This window comes from Pezoporus flaviventris, unplaced genomic scaffold, assembly GCF_033815535.1.
Source record: "Pezoporus flaviventris isolate CSIRO_AGI_PZ_B2104156 unplaced genomic scaffold, CSIRO_AGI_Pfla_v1 ptg000037l, whole genome shotgun sequence".
NCBI lineage: Eukaryota > Metazoa > Chordata > Aves > Psittaciformes > Psittacidae > Pezoporus > Pezoporus flaviventris.
Window position 1 is genome coordinate 8,392,643 of NW_026892585.1, and position 20,719 is coordinate 8,413,361.

At 39.0% G+C, this 20,719-nt stretch overlaps 1 protein-coding gene across 9 annotated transcripts in view; it reads left to right on the forward strand.

The window, feature by feature from the left end:
- The window catches only part of TPK1 (thiamin pyrophosphokinase 1), a 284,251-nt gene that overhangs the window by 23,995 nt on the left and 239,537 nt on the right, over nt 1-20,719 (forward strand). The gene's annotated exons all lie outside the window — the stretch shown is intronic.

Sequence of the window (20,719 nt, forward strand, 5' to 3'; positions counted from 1 at the left end):
CAGTGATTTGTGTTATACCTTAGTTACTGGACTGCTCTTACCTCAACCCGTGGGAATTACAGTCTTTTGATTCTCCTTCCCATTCCTTCTGGTAGTGGGGGGAGGATGGGGCGTGAGTGTGCGAGTGGCTGCCTAGTTTCTGGTTTGCCGGCTGGGCTTAGACCATGACAGTAATAATGAACTGTACTTCTCTGGAGTTCTTACTAGAATACTGGGATTTTTATCAACAGAAATGTGTTAAATTTCCTTATACCCAACAGAGTGAGTATTAAATAGACGTAGCGGAGAGGTTTTTGGTGAAAACAATGTCATAGGAGTGTTAGAAATGTAAAACATGTTTGCTGGGAGAGTATTCATAGGTTAAAGGTCAGAATTCATATCGGAACAAGTGAAGTGAGACTCCTGAATAACATGTAGATGAGTAATCCACTCATTACCATATTGCTTCAGGGGCTTTTTCATAGTTTTTACCCCAAAGAACTGATCCAAGAGACCCATGCACAGCATTGCACAAGGTTGTGGCTAGTATGTTTGCTGAAACACATCTTAACATATGCCCTAGGCATGGTCCTAGCATGAGCCTGCTTGCTGCCTCGGAGGCAGCTGAGCACATGGGAAGTATTAAACACAACACCAGTTTAGCTTTACCTAGTGTGGGTACTAATAGCCACATGGTGTCTTAGACATATCAAAGGAAACCATTTATTCCATGTGATCTTTTATCATGGTGTTTCTTTCTGTGTTACTAAACTTCTGTTTCTCCTGAACTTCAGTTCTTCAACCTTTATTTCATATCTTCATGTTCTGATCTAATAGCAGTTTTCTGGGAAGCACTGGGGAAGCCAGCTCGTCATTTACAAATGGGTATTTTGTATATTGAGTGGCATGAAACCCATGGATTTCCAGTCGTTTCCTTTTGAATTTGACTTTTATTCAGTTTTTCGTCTCCAAATCACTTACCGAGTTGTATTTCAGTCTTTCCAGTTTCATGTGCTTTTCCATGTAGCTGCAGATATACACACGAAAGCCTCTCTCCTTCCTCATCTCAGTATAGACAGTAAGATTCTTTCCTTCGTATGACTTCTTAATGTTGCTTTTGTTTCAGTCAGCCTGCTACTTATGGCATCGCTTCTACTTTCTATCCTCAGTCTTTTCACAGTAGGTGTATTTGTTTCTGTCTTTGATTGATTAAGCAGATTTATTAAATACTTAAGATCCCTTCTACCTTCCTTTTCTGGCTGTTTTTTTTGTTTTCCTCTTCATACTTGAGCTTTTACGTTAAGAAATTTGTGTCTGGGATTATATTTTTGGCTTTAATGTTTTATACCAATGCTATATAAATAGCAATAAAATTGAAAGAGGAAAAAGTGTGTACAGGTGTATACAAATACATTTAAAGTAAAATGTCAAGAAAAGCCTATTGAAGAAAAAGGACACGTGAGAAAAATTCATTTAGAAAACCATAGGTATCGATATATTATAGCTGTTTTAAGAGGAATGAGAAATTATGAAACTACATTATTTCCTTGTTGGTTCACTTACGAGAAAATGGGACTTTAAAACGACATTTCCAGCTTATTCCTTGTAATTAAGGGGGCTGTGCATCAGTGATGATCTAACTGACTGTGCTAACCCTCCTTTAACAGAAGGCCTCTCACTAGTTCCAAGGTGCCTCATTTAGGAAGCTGCAGTACTTGTCATCTGTTTCTATCACACTTTCTCTGCTAGAGCTGTGGAAAGATAGCTTCACTTAAATAAGATTCAGTTCTTTGTCGTTAGAATGAAAAAAACAAAGGAAGTGTTACAGTAACTTTGAATCCACTGCAATTCTCTGAAAGGCATACTAATAGAAGTTCTGCTAATTTTGTAAGAGGGGAAAAAAGGTGGTTTTCAGTGGTACTTTTCTCATCTCTTTCCTATAGAGAACTAGGAGCTGCCTTTATCTTTAATAATATCTTAACTCAATGCAACTAATCATGTTATGAAAACACCATTTCTTTCTAAGCATACCGACTCAGCCTTGCTACGACTCTTCAGTGAAATCACTCTCTAAAGCAAGATTTTAATGAAAGTCTTGGAAAGGATTTACACTTTATCACTTCTTTTAATTAAAAGCTTCTCCTCCTCCATCAGATTCTGTGAGGGATCAATAAATCACAGATTTCAGAGATTACGAAAGGAGTCTTTTGCTGTCTTAGTTGCATAGCTATCTAATGGTGACTTCATCCAGGCTATTACTCAGTGCTTTGGATTAAAGCCTCTGAAATTGGCCACTGTGTTTTTGTTTGATTCACTGACTGTTTGAATTTGTTTTAATGTGTGTTGTTGTCGATCGGTAGTATTTTATTCTCCTTAGCTGTAACTGTCTTCTGACAACAAGCAGCCATATTCTGATTGCATTATCCTGTAAAACTATTGCATGGTGATAAGACTGCTTTTGTGAGGGTGTTTTAGAAGTCTTCCAAGCAGGTGCTGAAAGGCCCTAAACACAACTGGATATGTCATTGTTTCAGATGCTTCCTTTAATTGTCTTCTTTTCTTTTGCATCCTCTCTCCACCTGCCCCATTTCAAGTAACTAAGTGCTGGCAGATCTTTATTCTTATATGCAGAACTGCCAATGTCAGTTAAGCTCTTAACACGTGCATGACTGCAGTGCACAGCTGAAACTGCTGCTTCCTTGAAAGGAACAGCACCAGAACATCATAAAACACTAGCTCTTCTTGGGGAAGTGGTTGCCACCTGTAGTAAGAAACAGCAGCCAGTCCAAAATAGGAAGAGATATGAGAAGAGACCCATATGTCAACATTGCAGTAATTTGGGGCCTGATATTTCAATCTAATACATACTGAATAATACATAATCAATCATTATGTTACTATATGTGCATGATTTTCAGAAGTCTTCTATTTCCTTAAAGTGTTTCTGCAACGGTTGGGGTGAAATGTTTATGTAACTGGCTTTTGAAGTCAACAGGAAAAATATGTGCTAGGGGTAAGAGGGATAGCAGTTTAAAGCTGAAAGTCAATTGGATATAAATAAATACATATAAAACTTAAGATGAGTAATTTAATCCTATTTTATAATGAGTCGAGAGTATCTATGCAGTCAGTTCAGCAGAATAGAAGGGAAGTTTTGTGTTTTGTTTTTTCTGACTAGCACTGTAGAACCCCACTCTGCCTGGATTTTGTGCCAAAGACCTCAGATGGCTCTAACAAAAATTACTTGTTTATCAGTTGTGTTTGGCCTGAGAGCTGTTGTAAGAAACTAGATGTCTTGGGGAAGAAAGCAAAACAAACTGTGAAACTCATCCTACCATAAAATGAAGTTGCTAAGTACTTTCACTGGGAGAAAATAGTTATACTTTAGGTCAAAATTCAGCCTGAGTTAAGGGAACACAGGTCCCAGTAACTTCTCCTGGATACTTGCCTGTGTCTTTGGGACTGAATTTTTTTTCCCTAACTGAATAAATAACTTGGAAAACATTTTTTTTTTTGCATTTTGAGCACGTAAGTAAGTCAAATGATGTCTACATACCAGTGTAGATCAGTACTGCTGTAAACAGATGGTATTCAGGTGCTGCTTAGTCCTGGAGAAGCTGGTTGAAATATGTGAAGATGTAGTTAATGAATTGGTGTGAACGTTTTCTACTTCAGTGTTCCAGGTTTTTATGACTTAGCACAATCTACGATCCTTTTTTTTTTTCTTCTCCGTTTTTATTTTTCAGTATCAAAAATGTATTGAAGCAAAATAAAAAAAAAACTTCAGTAGAAGAGGAAAGAGATCAGGAAAAGGAGCAATTGAAAATTGTTATAGGAATATCTGTTCTGAACCTTCAGAATCTAGCGTGCTTGGAACTGATTTAACATTCACCTGCACAATTAGCTAGAGGAATGTCGAAATGAAATCTAAATTGCAAGGTGATACATTGTCTTAGCTTCATCTTAACTACAAGAAGAACAGAAATGCTTTCTTTATTTACCATTAGAATTTTATTGCCATGAAACATCTCGTATAAACCAAAATTATACATATTTTAATCATAATTAAAAACATCAAAGAGAATTAATGACTTCACACAGCATGTTAAATGAGCTTGTGATGATGCTGGGTTTGAGTCCTCTAGGTAGGAAGTACATGTGAGTGTAAGGCTTTATATTGCATAAAGGTATTTACAATTTAAATGAACTTATTTAATGCAATTATTCTAATACCTGACAACTAACCACAGTCTGTTGAAGTCAGTGGAAGGATTACAGCTAACTTACGTGAATTAGACATAAAGTTCTTAGAGGTCTCTTTTGAAAGATGTCCCATTCTTTTCAGTGTAACTGTACAGCACAAACCTGTCCCACTGGGGCTTGGGGAAGGAGGAAGAAATGAAGCCTGCATTTAAAATCAAGCATGTGCCTTAACTGCTGTTCCCCACAAAAACTGCTTTTGCTTTTCAAGGATCTTAAGTCATTCACTAAAGAAAGTATTTTACTCTTATCCCATAGATCTACTGTGGTATGTACTAATCGTATCATTTAAAAGACATACTTCTTTCTAAAAGTGTATTTTGTTTGTATCTTTGTATTATACTACAGTTGTACGACCCTATTATTTATAAATGTTCTTTATCCCAATTACTTTCCTGTTCTTTTTTCCTACTTTTTCCAGTCAAAAAGACTGTAGCTTCATGTTGCATACACTTATAAAGCAGTTTGCGTAATAATTGAAAGTAGGTTGATGACAAAATGTAAATTGTATTCAGAAAACAAAAAAGTTGACATTTAGTACTATTTTTTCCAAATAAGGGGGGGAAGGGTGCTGTGGGGTGTAAAATATTTGGAAAATAAGGAAAAAAATTCATTGGCGCTTGCAATGACTTGAGCATTCTGCACTTCTTTGATCATTAAAAATGTCACATAACTTAGTTTAGAACTTGCATTGTGCTGATAATACATTTCTTCCAAGACAAATGTGTATTTTTGTTTCAAAGTATAAGACAGAGGAAGAAAAGAAAAATATGTGGAGAACTAACTGTAAGCAAACAAAATTGATGCTTTTTGAAGGATAAAGGAAAGGTGGTGGAGTTAATTGCGTACAGTTCCAAGTAGCTTTAGAACTAGCAGGAGGAAATTAGCTGTTGTGTGAAAACAGCATGAAATGTAATTCAGAGCAGCTGTCTAATTTATCAGCAAGAACAAACTGCTCATGTTCTTAAACTGTACTCAATTACTTTATTCAACCTTCTTTGACCTGTTCAGCCTGGTCGTGTTTGCTTAAAACTCAGAACTAAAGAAAGTTTGCCAACCTTTTAAAATACCCTGTAAGAATCCCATGAGTTCCCTTTGCAATATACTTCCAGTAATTTTTGAGTTTATATAATTCTGTACTCATCATCTCTTTGGAAGTTTTATGACATTCTCTACTTAGCAGTGCAGACTCTATAAACTTACATTCTTTTGTGACTGATTCCAAAACATTGCCGAACTGCTGGCATATAACACTAAGCTAAAAGATTCTTTGCTATAGGAAATGACTGTGAAACCTTGAGGTAAAAGCTCTGCTTTGCTGGTAGCCCATTGGGATTACTGTTTTATTCTATGATTCTACTATTTCCCTACATACTGACCATGGCTCTGTTCATACTGTTTTTCAGAACAGTCTTTTAAACTCTTATTTCCTCTACATCCTGGTTGGGAATTGAACAAAATAATATGAACCACCAACAGAACCGATGTTCAACCAGGATAAAACAGTGTAACAACACCAGTTTTTTTAATCGCAGATCCAATTTATGCTGTTAATCTCTTATAAAACCCCATCAGCTGTTGTTGCAAATATCAGGTTTCTGTCTACAGAAGTTACTTTTAATATTTTTCATTAATAATACTTCCCTTTTTTAGCATAAATAAGGCATTTAGATCGCAGAAGCACAGAAGGGCTGGGCCTTAAAAAGATGGCTAGAGGTCCTCTCGTCCAAACTTCCTGCTGAAGCAGGGCCACCTACAGCCAGTTGCTCAGGTTAACATCCAGATGGCTTTAGGGTATCACCAAGGAGACTCCACAGCCTCCCTGGGCAACCTGTGCCAGTGCTTGGTCACCCTCACAGTGAAAAAGTGTTTCTTGATATTCAGAGGATATCCCTTGTGTTTCAGTGTGTGCCCATTGCCTCTGGTCCTGTCCGTGGTCACCAGAAAACTCTGTATATAGTCCTGGCAAATGCTGTTACTGCAGAGAGAATAAAAAAGTAGCATTTTTTCAAGGCCTCCATGCTGTTTAGATGATTTAGCAAACCTTGCTTATTACTCCTCTGATGAGCAGAAAAATTGCTTCTGTGCTTGTGTGTCTTTAGTAGTGCTGATCACAGTGGAGCCTTTTGGTGCTTGACCTAAAAAAAAACCCTTTAAAATTGGTATAATTTTTGCAACCAAAATGTAAAAAGCAGCCTCCAGTCCTTTTCATAATGTCCCTGATTTCAACTGTTTTTCTCTGTAAAATTAAGTTCTCTTTTATAGTAGAGAAAGCAGGTAACAATTCTCTGGAACTTCATACTTCAGGTATAATTGTAGTGAAGGAACTTCTACCTTTCTGTACATACTTTGGGGTCACATTTAGAGTCTTACTAAAATAACTTGGTTCTAAAAGTATATATGTATATAAGTATGTCCTAGAAAGCAAATAGAAACAGAGTAATGCCGTTTGTATATATATATATGTGTATATATATAAAGCCCAAGCCATTTCTTGGTAATAGCTGCAGCCTTAAATTTACAGGTAAACCAAATGGTATTGAGGAAATGCTAGTTGCTAGGGGTTCTGGACAAGGGTACTGTTAAGTGAACAAGAGCTTGGATAGAATGTTTACAGGAGCAGTGTGATGTTCTTGGGGTTCTGTAAGACATGTGACAAAGTGCTTTAGATTTAGAAACTGCAATGACCCAAGACTGTTGGTTGATATTCAAGGTTCACCTGCTACAAGCTCAGGAGTGTTGCATCCTGACTAGAAGGAAGGGCAGCCGGAGGGCCAGGGGACTTCCATGGATGGATAAGGAGGTGCTGAGGAAACTTAGAGGGGAAAAAAAAGGCTTATAAAAGGTGGAAGCAAGGACAGGCGGCCTGGGAAGAGTACAGGGATGTTGTCCGGAAGCTAAGGAGCAGGTTAGGAAAGCTAAGGCCCAGTTAGAATTAAACTTGGCTAGGGATGTGAAAGGTAACAGGAAGGGATTCTCTAGGTACATAGCAAATAAAAGACAGACTAGGGACAACATGGGCCTTCTCTGGAAGATATTGTGAGAACTAGCTACCCTGGATTTGGAGAAGGCTGAGGTGCTGAATGACTTCTTTACCTCAGGCTTCACTGGCAAATGCTCTGACCACACCACCCAAGTCTTGGAAGGCAGATGCAGGGACTGTGAGAATGAAGACCTTGCGCCCACTGTAGGAGAGGAACTGGATCGAGAACATCTGAAAAATCTGAACGTGCACAAGTCCATGGGTCCTGATGAGATCCATCCGCGGGTCCTGAAGGAGCTGGCGAATGAAGTTGCGAAGCCGCTGGCCATCATGTTTGAAAAATCAGGCTGTTCAGCCTGGAGAAGAGAAGCTGCATGGAGACCTCATAGCAGCCTTCTGGTGTCTGAAGGGGGGCTTATAAGGATGCTGGGGAGGGACTCTTCATTAGGGACTGTAGTGATAGGACAGAGGGCAACGGTTTTAAACTTAAACAGGGAAGGTTTAGATTTGATATAAGGAGGAAATTCTTTATTGTTAGGGTGGTGAGGCACTGGAATGGGTTGCCCAGGGAAGTTGTGAATGCTCCATCGCTGGCAGTGTTCAAGGCTGGGTTGGACAGAGCCTTGGGTGAGATGGTGTAGTGTGAGGTGTCCCTGCCCATGGCAGGGGGGTTGTAACTGGATGATCTTAAGGTCCTTTCCAACCCTAACTATTCTATGATTCTATGAAAATTAGCATGATGTGTCTGTATAGGTAATAGAGTGACTGTGTGACAGGTCCCAAAGTACAGCAGTATAGGAGTGGTCTGTGGAAGTCTCACAGGGTTTTATACTTGGCCATATTTTGTCTGCAATGGAGCAAAGTGCCGAATCATTACTGGGAGTGTTTTTGGACATGAAGACTGATGGTGTGGGAAATAAGTAATGAAGAGGAAGAGTATGGTATGCAAGGGCATCTGGATTTCTGGATAAAGTCCTTATAGACAGACAGGGTTAAGTGGCTGAAATTAAATATAGTCCATAGTAAAAGTCAGAAGCTAAATGTTTGAGTTCAAAGAAGGCAAATTTTGAAGTGAGAAACAATGGCTCTGTAAGAAAGTGATTATGAATTCACAGTTAAGTGCTGTGGCAGAGCCTATTTCTGTGCAAGGGGACTTCATGCTACCCCTGGTTTTGCCTTCCAGTAGAACTTGTACTGAATACCATGTCCAGCTCTGGTGTATACTAATTGAGAAGAGCACTGAGAAATAAGGTGTGGTATGAGAAGTAAGAAACATACTTATGAAGGAAAACTTAAGAGCTGTATTTATTTAGCTTTGCAAGAGAAGTTTGTAAGACGACTGCATGATAAGAGGAATATGCTTATAGAGAGCATTTCAGTCTAATGGACAGATACATACCAAGATACAGGGTTTGTGTGAAGGATATTAAGGCCAGTGTGTGGGTGTTAAATAGATTTGTTCCCTCCCAACTGGTATCGTATTCAGTCTTGAAACTTCTCCTTGCCTTCACCCTGCACCAAGCTTGAGTTTCTTTTCAGTGCTTCTGTGACCTTTCCTGACTCATGTTCCATTGGTTTCCTAAGGACTCGCCCACATCACTGAACATTTTTGCATCTGTCTAATTGTTTTTCATGCTTAGAATATCCTTCCTTGCCCAAGCTCACCCTCCACCCATTCTTTCCTTTCAAAAGCAGATTTCTGCATAGGGACCCACAACTTTATCAGTTGTCAGGTGATGTGGAGTAAAGCAATACAACTTCTTCAGGGGAGAAAAGCATCCATTCTTCTGTTTACTTGTGCTTGCTTAAGGTTACACTGGCTTGAGCCCATTTGTATTTCTGGTTAATATTGCACTGAGTATTGATTTTTTTAGTTCACTGTGTATCCCATTGCATTGCTATTTTTTGAGATGCACGTTGTGCATAGCTTTTAACTCAGCCAAAGGTGTTCCTTGTGTACCCCAGCAGAGGTGCTGGGAAGCATCACACAGTCCTGGGGCTTAGTGCAGGTGACTGTATTAAGCAAAGATCATGCACATGTGCTGCCTACAGCATGCGGTACTTGGGTGGGAATTCTGAAAGCACTTCAGTATCTTGGCTGGCCTAGGCTTCCTGAAAGTCTGTACGGGTTGTATGTTTAGGATTAAAAAAAAGAAAAACCAACACCAAAATTCAAGCATGCTGCTGTTCCTTAAGGCTGCTGCTTGAGACGATAGAATCTCACACATGAGATTGAACCGTTCAGTTCCAGAGATGGCTTCCCTACTCATGATTTGTTTTCCTTCTTTCATTTTATTCCCTTCCAACGCAATAGGCATTTTCTTTTCCTTGTTTTTAAAACTTTCCTGGGTGATGTGTTCCAGTAGGGTTAGATGGCATATAACTGTGGGGGCATGGAGCATTTCTGTACCGGGTTCTGCTTTGCTGCAGGAAAAACTCATGCAAAGTGAGGAATCTGAGAAAAGGGGGAATGATTAATGGAAAAACCAGGAGAAACCTTTCTCTTGAAAATAAGCAGTGAGGCTGTATTTACTCATTAGTTAATAATGCATAAGAACATATGGAACATAAATGTATAAAAATATTTCCATAATCTTTTAATGATGAGATACGAGCAGTTTAAAGTCAGGAGACATTTTCTTGCAAAATCACTCATGGCACAGAATTTGAGACAAATCTTGATTTTGAATATTACTCGACAGTAATGGTTGCATCTCATTTTAGCACAGATTTTATGCCAGGAAATGACTGAGAAAGGTTTCAAGTCATCCTTGACTCTTGAAAGAGCCTGTTGCTGGAGAGAGAGAGCAAGCTGATGCCGGATGTATAATAGTTTCCAAGATTTATAGGAGAGAGATGCTGGAGGACTGTAGGGAATGAGAAGGACCACAGTGGTTTGGGAATGGCTAGTAAATTACAGGTGACAGAATTGGCTGTCTGAAGTGGTGTGTGAGATCAAATTATCTTTGTCATAGTAGTTCTGTATTTAAAATGCGTGGCTGAGGAAGGGTTGTTGGACTCAGCCTTTGCCTATAAATGTATGTATGTGTAGCTGTGTTGATCTTCATTGTGAGAAAAATATGGTGCCTGCTGCACTATCTTTTTACTTATAGTAAAATATATAAATTATAGTAAAAAATACAGTAACGTAATCCTAAGTGGAAATGGAGGTGAACCTAGGAATAACTAGATCACAGGTTTGGTTTTCTTTAGAAATCTGGTTGCTATCACACAACTGCTTTGAGATTATTCCTCTACAGCTTTATTGGTGGTAGGATGAAGTTCCCCAGCTGATTTTCCCCTTAAAAAAAGATAGGGGAGCCATTGTATAAACCTTCTTGTCAGTATTTGTGTGTTGGCCATGAACTCTGACAAAAGAACAGGTCAAGGAGGTAAGATGAATATTGTTTCTTAGCACAGCTCTCTGCAGAGTGACTTTGTGGTCTGTGCCTTTGTCATTGACATGCTGCACATCTGAAAAGTGTCACAGAACTGAAATGGCACACAATAATTGTGTGTTCTGTTTACAGACTAATGCTAACTGCCAAAGTTTTATCTGGTGAAGTTGGCTTGTCTGCACTGAGAGAGGATGGCTGTGATCTGTAACACCTCTTAAAACAGTAAGAAAAACTGCAGGAGTTTATTAAAGGAATTGTAAAAGCTTACCTGTTAGGACTCTCAGCAGAAAAACAAGTGGCAGGAAACTGTTCCTTTTTGTAAAGATAGCTGTATGTTGGATAGGTCTGTTGCATTATTTTTAAAAATGGTTTATTCTGATAAATGGATTTTTGGTTCCCTCACAAAACTTACTGAGCTTCCCTTGCTGAGCTAAAGAGAGCACAAACAAAAGGTTGTGTTTGAAAAAGAAGAATCCACCGTAAGAATGGTGACCGTTGACAGTAGTTAAGGATATAGCTGATGGATAATGTTTTGATGCTTTTAGAAACAGTGGGATCAACATGCACTGCTCAAATCTTTGCTGTGACTTTGTTTCTTGTTCTTATAAATTTCCTGTGTGCCTGTCCAGCTGCTTGTGATCTATGACATGAGTTTGTCGTGGCAGAGTTTCAAGGTTGGACTTCTTTTAATGGTCAGGCAATTACTTTCTGTTTCATATTTGTATATGCTGCTAGCATTATTCAAAGTATGCAGCAAGTGACACTTGGTTTCAGTGACTTGATCTGCATTTCTGCTTTCGGCAATTAGATAGTTAGAAATCAGCTCTTCAAATCCAGAGCACCTCTTCTTACGTTCTTTGGCAGTACCATTATGGTGAAACTCTGCTTCTCACTGGAGCCAATGGCTGTTGCTTTAGAAACAGTAATAATACGGTATGAATGTGCAAAGAAAGAATATAAATACACTGGTTTTCTTGCTGTTAAAAGGCTGTCATAGAATCGTAGAATAGCTAGGTAGGGTTGGAAAGGACATTGAAATCACCCAGTTCCAAGCCCCCTGCCATGTGCAGGGATTCCTCACATTAGACCATGTCACTCAAGGCTCTGTCCAACCTGGCCTTGAACTCTGCCAAGGATGGAGCATTCACAACTTGTTTGGGCACCCTGTGCCAGGGCCTCACCACCCTCACAGTAAAGAACTTCCTTTATCTAACCTGAACTTTCCCTATGTAAGGCTGAAGTTTTAACCCCTTGTCCTGTCACTACAGTCCCTGATAAAGAGTCCCTCTCCAACATCCTTGTAGGCCCCCTTCAGATACTGGAAGGCTGCTATGAGATCTCCACACATCTTCTCTTATTCAGGCTTTGAAAGCCTGTCTTCATATGGGAGGTGCTCCAGTCCCTTATCATCCTTGGGGCCCTCCTCTGCACTTGGTCCAACAGCTACATGTCCTTCTTATGTTAAGGACACCAGAACTGTACACAGTGCTCCAAGTGAGGTCTCACCTTTCCTATAATCTTAAAATGCTTTATTTTTGATATCCAGGTACTTTATTGTACAATTACCATTTCTTGCTTCAAAGAGGGTGACTTGTTAATGATCTCTCTGTTGCTTAAGGGCAAGGATAATAAGGTCACGAGGGACAACAGAAATTAGAGCAGAAACCGTTCCTTGTGTGTGTTGTGTTGCTCATTGAAGTATCCTTTATAATCTTTATTCTCCATAAATTGTAAATAACACGATTTGACAGAAATATAGATTGCCTTACTACACGGTAATGAATGCTTTAAGAATCATGATCATTTGGGAAACTGTGCCAAGAAGCAGAGGATTTTGTCTTCAGTCATCCAAAAATGTGCATTACAGAGCACGTCTTCATCTTTGGCATCTATCAAACAGCTTGCTGGAAGCAGCAGAGCTAGTAAACAAAGCATGTTGGAGTAAAATGGTCCCCCTTGGGGAATAATTTAAAGTCATATTGAAGTGTTGTTTTCAGAAGACATCAAATTACATTTCCACTGGAATATCAGGCATATTAAATGCATGTGTGATGGAGAGTTTGGGTTAAGAGAGTCTGCTGCTTCTACATTCACTGGAAAACACAACAACTCACATTTATCTCAATCTCTCACATTCTGGCTCTGTGCGAGCCCACAGTACTTCCACCAAATTGTATGAACATTATTCAAGATGTGTCTGTATTTTTTTTATTATCATTATTTTCTTTTATTTTTTTATCAGTCTGTTTTATACATGGAAAACCAGAGGCAAGTAAGTAGATACTGTTTTTTATTGTCTCTCCAACTTGGCTGCTTTTATGTTTTAAAACATGCACAGTATGTCCACACTATATTGACAGGCAGGATACGAGGGCCTCTAATAGAGAAACAGGGAATTACAACTTTTGAAGGGTTTGCATTTTTTTTCACTCTGTTTAGTTGGCAGTTGTCTCTCTTATTCCTTTCCATAGCTGGAGATTGCGTTTGGCCCAGGCGGTGACGTGGGTTATCTGAAAACCAAATTTCTGGTCAGAACCCTCACCAAGAGTTGCTGCGTTATCTAAACCAAACTCCACAAAGAGCTGCAGGTATATGTACTAGGAAGATGGTTGAGGAAGAGGATGTGGAGGTGCATTTTGGGTCAGGTTTTGCAATTCCTCTCTCAAACATGCTATGATATTTTCTCTTTTTGACATCTGCTTAGTAAAAGTTTGGTATGCTGAGCTGCAGTAAACTTGTGAGCTTTGCAGAAGAATGAACAGGTCTTTGTTTAGGCAATTTTGGAATATGAAGTTCAACAAAATTATTGCTAGATTGAACCATTTTTCAAACTGGAGACCTGCCAAATTCATCACCTTTCTAGCCACAATTACTGTTGGTAAGCTGCTGATTACCAGAATTTCCTGTTAATGTCTCATAGACTCTTCCAAACCGTACTGAAAATCACTCACCTACATGTATTCTAATGTTGACTTTGTGGATACTCAGCTTTTATTAGGATGATAATATCAAATATTATTCCTGAGAATTAAGTTAGGCTGTTAGACCTTAGAGACCTAATTCTTTGCATATGATACGTTGCCCATCTTGCCATCTTTACCGTCAGGACCCGCATGGCGTTACTTTTCATCTCTCCTTTCTTCTGTATGCCAGGTTCCTGCCTGCTTCCCCTTTCAGTTCCAGCCTCCATGTCAGCGCCATCTCTTCAAAAGCCAAATCTGTTGATTTGGCAGGCTCGTGGGGCAGGGTGAGGTGTTAAGTGGAAGGGTTGTACACAGTGGAGAGCTCTAGACAGCAGATGAAGTGAGGCCAGGGGTGGAGAACAGTTAGCTGGAGAAGGGGCAGTGGACACTCTTATGCGGCACAGGCCTGGAGGATGTATCACGTAATGGGTAGGGCCGGACATGGACCTGAAGGCACTGCCATTGGCATTTGGAAGAGAGAGGCTAAACCACATGGAGCAAGTGCTGCTGAAGCCGTGTGAATGCTTCAGCTATTTCCATGCATAAAGGGGAGAAGGGACAGTTTAACTTCTGTTCTTGTCCATGGTCATCATCATTGTACCACATCAGCACTGTACCGCCAGGATGTGTGCCTAGATATGTTTGCATAGCAGCTTTAACCTGAAGCTTTAGGGATCCTACTGTGCGCTGAGATATGAAGTTAGGTGGCTTGGCTGTTGCTCATTTGGGACCTAGAAAAGGTACCTGAAAGCAGCATACAACCTCTCCATTGTCTCTGCTGAAAACTTCTATGTGTAAAAACAGCCATCTCAGCCAATAGGAGACTGACTCTCTATCTATCTATCTATCTATCTATCTATCTATCTATCTATCTATCTATCTATCTATCTATCTTGTTTGGTGTTGTTTGGTTTGAAGATCTGCGCAGAGCAGTTGAAGGGATGTGCTGCCACATTAAGAAATTCCCTAAGCTCTACTTGTTTGGAAAATCACCACCTTTCATATTGTATTCATTAAACTTTTCTAGCCTAATTCATTGTGCAAGTGTTGCAGCAGGCTCACCGCTTGGTTCACTAGTGGCTTCCTAAGTGCTTCCTTTTCCAGATAGCTGCTTAATATCAGATTTCCAGTCCATGTGTGTATCCCTGTTTTTCAGGTGCAAGAAGAAAGCTCATTAGAGCTTTAGAAAAATATGCTTTCCAGGAACTCTGTGTTTAGTGTTCTCCAATTTTTGGAGGTCACACCACATTATAAGCAATTTCTGTTTTGTCACTCAAGAATGTTTGGATCGTTACTCAGTTCAGGTCTGCATAGATTTGAAATCCGTGGCTTTTAGGTTTGAAATGTACATTCAGAAAGTGGAAACGCATTTTGGGTTCCTTCATTTGTTTTTATGATGGTAGCATTTGGTGCCAAATGGGGCATTTTAATCACTTTTTTTTAATGCTGAAATTACCTGGGTTTGGGTTTGTTTTTTTTTTTTTTAGCATTCCACATCAGAGAAGTAAGGTAATTAGAAGAAAAGATTCATTTGTCTGTCTACAGAGATATACTTAGCAGTCAACTGAATTGTCATTTGAATTTCAAAATGCTTTGAGAAGTACAGGTTTACATTTATTAAAGCAAAGAAAAGGCCTCAGCAGGATGTATTTTGCAGGGCAAGTCAAGCACCTTATGTAGTTTTATTGTATTGTGTGTGGTGGTGATTTTAGCTTTTTTGCTAAGGAATACAGAGTTAGAAGTAAAACTGCATTTGCACTCTGCTGGTTTGTTTTTTCATTATTGAAACTTCATTGATTCAAAAACTACAGGTGTGAAACATTCCTCATTAAATTGCATACTACAGTATATATAGGGTGAATCCATCTAAGCCACTATCTTCCCTTGAAAAAAGAAACTATCTGAAGTGTTGCTGACCTGTTTTATCTGCGTATTATTATAGCAAAAAAAGGAAATAAGGGAAGGCATGCTCTTAAAATATTTAGGCTATAAGAATGCATCTTTTTAAAAAGTAGTATTTAAGGAGACTGAGAAAAAAGACCTTTGCATTATTTGGTATTAGGTGATTCTTACGAACCCATCAAATGCAGCTACTGAAAGTAAGTGTAGTATGTGAGCACACCTACTGGTATTGATTATTCCAGCGATTTCAGAGATAAGAAGACTGCATTCAGGAGGAGTTTTGGGGTAGGATAAGCCTGAAAGTCAACATACTGGGTGTGAAAAGCTGGAAGAGGGACTGCAACGTAAGAGCTGCTTTGCTGTAGCTTTAGCTTTTGTTTTTGCCAAGTTGAAGGCGAAACACTTTATATGTAGAATTCCTTTCTCTAAATATTCTCATAATTAAAACAGCTTATTCTTTTACTGTGTGTCAGGGAAAATGGTGTGAGGATGAAGGGAAATTAGTTATGCAGACTTTCACAGTGAAATGTTGGCCCTTTAGAAAACCAACACAGAACTCCTGCCTGCGGGTGCAGGATCTCTGCAGGGGGCTCAGACTTAGCAAATCATTTTGACACTGTGACAGCCCCTAGGATGGGCCTGGGTAAATTTAGGTTTGACAATACATGGCAGTGCCAGTGAAATACTTGTCTGGTTATGAGACTGTTTCAGCAGTCTTGACTGCCAGCTTGTATGTGTCCCAGTGCTTCCTGTGTCTCCACAAGTCACACTGCTGACAGCCCAGGCAGCAAAGCCAGCATGGGTACTACCAAATACCAGTGTATGCTCAATCTTGAGAAGTTGCCCCAAATTTTGTAACCCTTTTTATTACTTCATAAGGGTCCCTACAGGTCTCTTTCTGTTTGGCTATTTATTCATCACTGAAGAGTCTTTTCATTTGTTAATGTTCTCTTAAGTGTTTTTAAAAGAAAAAGTTAATGGCCCCTCAGTTTAATCTGATTTGAACTGTTTATCATTTTGCTTCTAGGCATATGTATTTTCTTCCATTAGTACTACTACCGTTTGCCATAATCAGACTATGTGTTGTACCCACTGCATTGTAAGTAGTTCCCTTTATGCACAGCAGTGTGATTCTTGAAGTTTCTTACCTTTAAATAGATTTGACTTTATTAGACCTGAAGGCTATTAAGTTTTAAATGCCATTTGTTTTTCATTAAAAAGGCTTTTCTATTTTAAATCCCTGACTTCTTTTTATTAAAAAAGTAATATTCAGCTTTTCTTTTAGTTTTAGTCTATTGGTGTTTAATCCATCAGCTAAATACGGAGCTGTAATCCCGTATGGCAAAGCATACCTTGCTGTGTGTGCACATGTGTGTATGTGCACAGATATCTTTATGCTTCCATTATTCTTTATTTTCTCTTTTGACTTCCTTTGCTTCCTCTAAATTTGTCCTGGTGCAAAAACTATGAATATTTATTAAAGATTTATTCATATGCACATGCAGAACCAGCAAATGAAAGCAGTCCTGAAGGGACTGATGTTCATCCTTCTTTCCTGTCACTTTGCCCATAATTAGAGATGCTCTTTGAATATCCTTTCTAAAATGTAACTTGTATTTGATATGTTTTTTTTTTTCTGTTCATCTACATTTAGGCACAGTGCTACCTCCTGTTCCAAAATCAGGCAGATGAACCATCTGTTAGAGGCATATGAGCATTGTAGATAAGATCAAACCTACAATATATCAGTTGTACTCTTGTTAGGTGTTGTCATATTAGTCAATAAAGATCTCAGTTGTGGCTTTAGGGAAGAAGTGGGAGGTGGCATAAGAAGCCTGAAAGCTGTTAAGATGAAAGTAACATGTATTTACAGTAGTTCTTGCTGACAGGAAACTTTGCTTTGATTGTAGTGCAGTTAGAATGTAGCAGAAGCAGAAGTTCTTAACCATGGAAGTACACTAAAACAGCAGCCATTTCTGCAGCTTCTCTTTTCTGGTGGATTTTTAGGCAGAGTGCAGGGCTCCCCCATGCCATCCTCCCTAAGCTTGTAAGTTAGGTGGATGGGAGGCACTTCAGATGGGGGACCCTGAAATGCCCTTGCTGGGGAGAGAAAGGAGCTGTCACTGAAATTTCCCTCTTTACGAACTTACTCGCCATAGTGTGTTGCAGAACTGATCAAGAGATCTTCATGCTGGTGGTCAAACTAAACACATTAGGTTTACACTTATGACCCAGAGTTTTTGTTCTTGCCTGTCACCATCAGGAGCACACATTTGTGTGTTAAAGCTTGACTAACTGTAGTTGTTGTCGTGGAGTGTTAGAGAAACAACTGTGTAAAGAAGCATTGTTAAAATCTCCAAAGACCCAGCATAGCAGTTACTGCACTGGCCATGAATCCATTATGGATTCATGCCTCAACACAAAACTGTAACACAAAGAGAGCTGATGCTATCCTGAGTTAAACTACAGAAACCACGGGGGGAGGGTCCAGCTCTTGATTTTATTTCTGACTAATTTGAACAGGCTTTTCTGTGCTTGTGAGAAGTGTAAGAGAAATGAAAGAAAACTCTTCTGTTACGCCAGTTGAATTATTTAACAGTCCTCTTGACCTTTTGCTTATGAATTATGAATTACAAAACTTTGCAGGGGTGTCAACCTCTGTAGCAAAAATCTTGATTTATTAGAACTCCAGTTTGGCATCTTCTGTTCTTTGTCTGATGGATTGGGCTTGGCAAAGTAGTTTGATCTATTTCATACTCATATTCTATATTAAATTCAGTGAACAATGATTGAATTAAAAGCATTGAAGATTTTTTTTTGTTGTGTTGTTTTGACAGATCACTTTTGTTTATGCTTTTCTCCTTTATGAACAAAATTGGTTGTCTGTAAAAGCGTTACATGTACAGGCTACTACAGCTGAGAGAAGTACAAATGAGCAGATTGATTTTAGTGACAACTATTGCAAATACTTAAGGTCTCTGTTTATTTCAAGTTAACAGTCTGCAAGCATGTTTTTTGTTTAATGCAACTGTGACTGCGTTGATGTTCTTTCTTGGCCAGCCGATATGAAGGGGAAAAAAGTGGAGTACTTAAGAAGCTGCTGAGTGAGAGGTTCTTTTGACTTTCTGGGCTATTGTAGTTTAGGCTGGACCTTGCAAGTAAGCAGCTTTTTGAAGAACAGATAATAGATTAGAAGTTGCAACCTCAAAAATCTTCTCTCTGTTAGCCCTATAAGCACAATTTGTATAGTTCCCATAATTCTAAAAGAGAAAAATACTGTCCTACTTACTCATTTTTAGCTTTTAATGTGGTGTGAGATTGGGAATGTTGGTTAAAGCTTAACCTAAGTGACCAAGCAATATTTGAGGGTAAAACATTCTACAATGATTCCAGTTATCAGGGAAGAGGTGCTCTTCATATTTTCCCGAATCCTTGGATTTACTAAACAGAAGTTTTTTCCATGACAAAATCTGAAGCCCACAGGCGAGGTTGCTGCAATGTGCAGGAGCTGTTGTCCAGAAGAGGAATTATATAGTGGAAAAAAACCCTGTATTACAGGCAATGGGGGTGAAAGGCTTTCTTGTCAACAGAAGAGGAGAAAAAATTATGATGATGGTAATTAAGGAGTTCTGATCAAACACCAGGCTGTCCACTGCTATGTATCTTATTGTTCCCTTATTCTTCTGAAAAGGTGCCATTTAATTTCTTTGTGAATATTTTTGTGCCTGAATGCTGTCATGACCCATGTGATGACCATCCTCCCCGTTGTCCAGAAAAGTGGGGTTTAACTGACTACATCACTGTTAGGCAACAGTTTTTCATTGTCATGATTTTCTGTGCTGGACTCTTATTTCCCATGCAGAAACCCACCAGTTTCAGTTGGACTGTGTCTGGTTTTGCCCTGGTGGGTATCAGTGTAGACTGAAGTTTATAGCTGAGTTGGGATGAATACCCTGGGGAGATAATTTCAGACTCCTAACTTATTCACCGGAGAACACTGCTTCTCATACAAATTGCTGCAAATCTCTGTACTTAGTGAGGCCAACTGTGAAATGAGAATAATCATGCTTATGTACCTTTGTAAAGTGATTTTTAGATCTCCAAATAGAAATTGAAGTTCAAAGCGTTATTAAGTACATTTTCCAGGTGGGGTAATGAAGAAGAGAGGCTTAGATCCTTTTCTTAGAATCTTTTCCCAAAAAGTATGAACTCACTGGTCAGGGTGTATTTTCTGTGCCTCTCTGGATCTGATAAACAGCTGATAAAATCTTATACAGCTATGTTTAGTTTGCATAAATTGTGCATTTAGATGCTTGGCTATAATTTCTCCTATAAGTTGACCCAAATGTTGCTTAACACGTAAAAATGCTCATCAAGATGTTAACCATTTAAGGTTTTAAGGGAACTTTTATTTTAGGGGGTGGCTGTAGACTGTTAGATGATCAGTAGGTTCTATAAATTCAACTACTCTGTTAGCTCATGAAGCAGATGAGGGTAGCCAAAGGTTTCCTCATGTAATCGTATTGAAAAAATCATTAGATTAAGAAATAGTAATAAACGTGATACTGTCTTAGTCACCTTTCTGCTTTTAATCCTTTAGGAGTTGGATGTTCAAGTGTAGATTCTTTACTGTAAAGGCCCCAGAATCACTTCAAATAAATGAAAGTTAATATTAAGACTGTACATGGGACACTGTTAACACTGAAAATGGCAAAAATCCATGTTTTCCATATCTGTCAAATAGTGTGAAGCTCAAGCCTTTGAAGCACTGTCAGCAGTTGTCTGTTAAATTTCAGTTTCTTGTTGAAAGTACCAATATGATTCAGGTTGCACTGGCTTTTGTGATGGGTCTCATGCTCACTAGAATACTGATTCAGCAGAGCTTCTAGTGGCAGATCCAAGCACTGTTAACGTGGAAGCAAGTGTGTAGTGTCCCTGGAATGAGTAAGGTGGCTTTAAGTTTAACTCTAAGCCTACAGTACAAGTGTATTGTGGATTTTTTGATTTGGTCACTGGTGTCTCAGACTGGGTGTGCTGAATGTTAAAGGCGTTTTGATCACTGAGTTCTAGGTACTTCTTTCTCAGTACCATTCTGCTTGAGGCTGTGATGAGGTGTGGACGGCTGTGCACACTCAAAAGGAGGAGCCTTTAGAAAGAAAATGTTAAAGCTGGAGAGAAATGCCGTTCTCTGCGGAGTTTTTGAAGGCTCACAAAAAGCTATGGTGAATTTGGGT